Below are 4,971 nucleotides of genomic sequence, written 5' to 3'. Positions count from 1 at the left end.
CTTGTAGATACGATTAGCGTTACATATAAGGATAAGCATAATAACGAGGTTTTTCACAGTATTATTTTATATGAAATACGTTAAAACAAGTTTCGAAGGATGTATTTCACGTTTACTTATCACGTTTCCAGACGTTGCTTGTCTCAATCCCTGTTATAACGTCATTTCATCTATTTTAACGAATGTTGGCTCAGCATTTAAAAATTGATTTCGTTATCAACAAGGCTAATCTGCAGTCACCTCACACCCAAAAGCATCATTCAAAAAAAAACTCAGCTAGTGGCCAATTATAGGGGTGCATTAGTATTCCATCAGCGTTAAGTTGCAGCAGAATAGAACAAATTGCATCAATATTTAGAACAGCGCTGACAATTCCATTAGAAAAATCCAATATATTGTTTTTTCCACTGTAAAGAATTGTCTTTAAACTATTGTTTTACACGAAACAAACTTTCAAAAAATACAATTAAATTCAAATAAGGTGGAGAAGAAGGTAGAAGAGGAGGAGGAAGAAGAAGAAGAAGAGGAGGAGAAAAAAGATCAATAAAAATTCCCTCATTAAAATAAAACTAAAGAGGAAAAAAAAATCAATAATTCTTATTAAAAATATTATTTTTTATTATCTAAAAATGAATTTAGAGGTAGCTTTTTTAAAATTATATTTATATAACTTGCTTCTCAACAAAATTAAGATTAATAAAGAATATTAAAAAAAAAAAAAAATAGAAATTATTACGATATCGTCACAATTCCGGGCTGCAATTTTTAATCATCTTTCAATTTAAAAATTCACGTAACTTCCGGTCCAGACCGGAATTTCGTATATAATAGTTAATCGCGGCATCCGATCTCTAAGTTTTCCATATCTAATGTGGATTTTTATTAGTGTCTCGCCCCTGTAAATCACACTTCTCCTGATAGCAATCAAGTCATGCCGGTCATCTAATCGAGAAAACGTGGAATTGAAATCGCGTGACTTCCGATTCAGACCAGAATTTCGTGTACAGTTAATCCCAATCTCCACTTCTTAAGCTTTATATATCTGGTCTCGATTTTAACTATCAGTGAGAATGTACAGGTGTGCAATCTGAAAATTTCAGCCTAATAAACCAATTGAATTGAATACCTTTTAGAAAAGCGAAAAAAAATCCATTTATGTAAATTGAAAATACGTCAAAGTCAGTCTAAAAAATATATATATATTTCTTTTCTTTATATAAATAAATAAAAAATAAAAAAAAGAAAGTTAATAATGTTGAAAGGCAAGGAAGAAACTTTGTTCAGAAAGTTGATTTGGATCGATAAAATTCGAATAAATCCAATACTCGATATTGGTTTTTTTTTCTTTTAATGAAAAAAAAAGAAATTCTGTGAAAAATTTATTCGTAGAATTTGATAATTGAATAATTTATATATTTTTAAATACATTTATTTACTTTTTATTTTAGTTATTCATCGATAAATTCGAGATTCGGAGATGAATTGAAGATAAGATCGCATTACATTAAAATGTAATCATTTTTCGACATTCGCGAAACTATTTCCTTATATATATATATATATATAAAATAGAAAAAAAAATAACTTAAAATTTAAATAGAGTTTTCTATTTTTATTTCGATTTTTAACTCACTTTTCCGTTTCCTCTCAGGCTCTTTTCGTATTATAAAGAATTGAAAGCTGTTATGAAATTAATTACGTAAATATGTACATTTATTCTTAATTTCACGGCTGTTATACAGTGAACATTTTTACGATCTTCGAATTTCAATGTGTATTAATCTATGCTTGTGTGAGGGGCACGATTTTGTTCATTCACTTTCAAGCTTAATAACTTGTGTTCCTTTTGTCAAAATTTTCTGAAATTTTGCAGGGAGGTTTGCGTGTTAGGGGGATTGATAATTTGAAATTTTTATGGTTAAAAGGTTGAGGGGGTGGAGAGATAGAGAGGGTCACGTGTAACGTCTTCAGTGGAGTACGACTAAATACAGATTTTATTCGATATTACCATTTACGATTTTTTTAAAAAATAAAACTCGTCTCTACCCTTAAAATTAAGCTTTTTGCTATTTTACAATAATAATAATAAATAATATAAAAAGTTTTTAAAATAAAATCACAGATGGTGCCACCCGCAATTTGAACTCTTGCCGGGAAAGTTAGGCAACTTTGATCCAACTAAATCTTAATTTTGACGAAGTTTTTTTTTTTTTTGTAATAATTTACAGGTTAATTTATTTATTTCCTTTATATTTTATCTTAATTTTTTATATTATTTCCTTCCACGATCGTTATTTACTTCCTATCCTGATCTCTTGTATTAATCTTGATTTATACCATAATTAACTATTTACTTTTCTCTTTAACTGTCTTTTGATTTATTAATTCTCCTAATCTTCATTTATTCTTTAATTTAACTTCGATTTATTAATCTTTTGAATAAACATCAATTTATTTTCTTTTAATCTTTCATTCTATTATTATAATTTTAATTATCTGATCGTTTTTTCCCCCCTCTTTATTTTAGATTAATTTTCATAAGCAAATCTTCATTTCGTTCATACCGTCTTAATTTACTTCATTTATCTCCTTTGTCTTCATTAATTTATTTTAATTTCATTTACTTTACTCATTCATCGTAAAGTTGGTTTTTCCTCTTTTCATTTTAGTTATAATTTATCATTTTTTAATTGGCTTTCTTATATAAATATATACACTATATTTTTCTATTTCTAAATTTAAATTTATTATTATATTTGTTCATTTCTCTACGTTATTATAATTATATATTCATTATTGCAATAATGAAAATGAAATATTTGATTTGTTTATTTTTAACTGTTTCAACTGTTAAGATTTCATTTAAAGGAATAATTTTCTACATCATGTGAAATATATATTAATCAATGTCCTATTATAAGCGATGAAATATAGAATTATTTTTAAGCAATTTATATATTTTTACATATAATATGCCAACATTTCATGCAATTTATATACTTTTGAATACGCAGTACACTTAAAATATGTCTTTAAATATATTTTAATTCTTTAAATCTTCTATTTTCTTTTTCTTGCAAACTTCATATTATTATTATTATTATTATTAAAACAAATCTTGATTAATTAAGGCAAACTTATCATTGCCCTCTTTCATTAAATCACGATTCTCTTAATGTAATCGCACCGTAAATTTCTTTACATCATATAATATTTACACCGACGGTAATTGTAAATTCTTCATGAATTTCCCAGAAGAATTAAAAAATAAATGTAATGAAAATCTCGAGTGAAAGACCGAGTAAATTGTATTTAAAATTTATATTCCTCTGATGAAATTTTTATCCTAATATGTATAATTATACTTCCACTCCAATATTCTTCGTAATTTTCTGTTGAAATATTAAAAGAAAATATCTCTGTGATTATGTTTTCTTCCTTTCCACCTGAATGTTTCTCAATCATTTCTTTTTCCTCATCTCTTATCGCTTGATAACTCAAGCTACATCCAACTTTAACTAAAGAGATAAACTTTCAATGGAAATTTCGGATGATGATAATTTATTTAAAAAATTTTTGACCCATCGAATTTTACATATTTTTGGATTCGGGAAATGTCGAGAAATGCAAAAAAAAAAAAAAAACTTTGGGAGGATTTTTCTGTATGCATGGATGTTAGTGTGTTTGGGAGCACGATTTTGTTCGCCTTCTTTGAAGCTTAATAACTCCTGTTCCCATTTGTCGAAAAATTATGAAATTTTGCAGGGAAATTTGTATATTAGGGGAACCGATGCCGTTAAATTTTGGTGGTTAAAGGTCGACGGGATGGGGAGATAAAGAGGGTCACATTTCGTACCTTCGAGTGGGTTCGTACCATTTACATTCTTTTATTATTATTATTATTATTATTATTATTATTATTATTAAACCAAGTCTTCAAAATTAAGTGCTTGCTACTTTATAATAATTAAAAATATAAAATTTTTAGTAACGTATAACAGATGGCGTCACACACAACTTTAACTTTTTTGCCGGAAAAGTTACGCAACTCATTACTGGATTTTTTTTTTTGCATGAAGTAAATAAATAGTGAAACATTACAATTAATATTAATAAATGAATTTATATTATTATTTTGTATGCTTATTTTTATTCTTAAACAAATAAAAATTACGTAAAATTTTATTTGTAGGATGATTCGAAAGATTTGGTACATAGACAAAACCTTACTTTACTATGCAGTTCCTTATAAGCAAGGGCCGTGACAGACAGACAAGGCATATACAGGAGCGTATAGTTTAGTAAAAAGGCCCGAATCAGTGGTGAGATTCAAACTGCTCGCACAACCAGTTTTTGAAAGTTCCTCAGTTCGACCAATCAGAGGTGTGGTTTACTTGGATACGGCAATGTAACACATGCCTTCCAGCTATGATAGGGGAGTGCCTCTTATGAGGAATTTCAACTGGAAACTGGCTCCTCTTATTCAGATGTTCCAGTGGGCTGCCCAGGAGGACTTTCTATGGGAAATTTATCAACCATGCTGTTTACATAATTAAGTTTTCTAAGCGACAAGAGAGAATGTTTAATCCAAAAAAAATGGAGTGACAAGTTTTACTTGATTTCTTTCGAGGAAAACGAAATTCTCAAAGGCAAACATTCAACAAGCGACGTAATTCCTAAATCTAATATTGCTAAACCGGAAATGAATTTCCAATGTTTTTCCTAATTACTGAAGCACGAGGCAGGTCGAAGAATTCCAAGACAACACGAGGATGTGTCTGTCGACAATAAGAAATCAGAATGTTTTTAATGATCAAAATTTGATTCATTAAGAGAAGTTAAATAAAAAAGAAAACGAATGCTGGACTGAAAGTTACAATAATCTTTTAATTTTAAGAAACTCACGTGGTCCAGACCGGAAGTTCGTATACTCATTTAAGCGGTTTCTCTGGTCTCTAAGCTTTCCATTTC

The sequence above is a fragment of the Centruroides vittatus genome, unplaced genomic scaffold (assembly GCF_030686945.1).
Source record: "Centruroides vittatus isolate TY-2023 unplaced genomic scaffold, ASM3068694v2 contig_799, whole genome shotgun sequence".
NCBI classification, from domain to species: Eukaryota; Metazoa; Arthropoda; class Arachnida; order Scorpiones; family Buthidae; genus Centruroides; species Centruroides vittatus.
The sequence above is the reverse complement of the archived record's forward strand: the minus strand, read 5'-3'. Positions refer to the sequence as shown.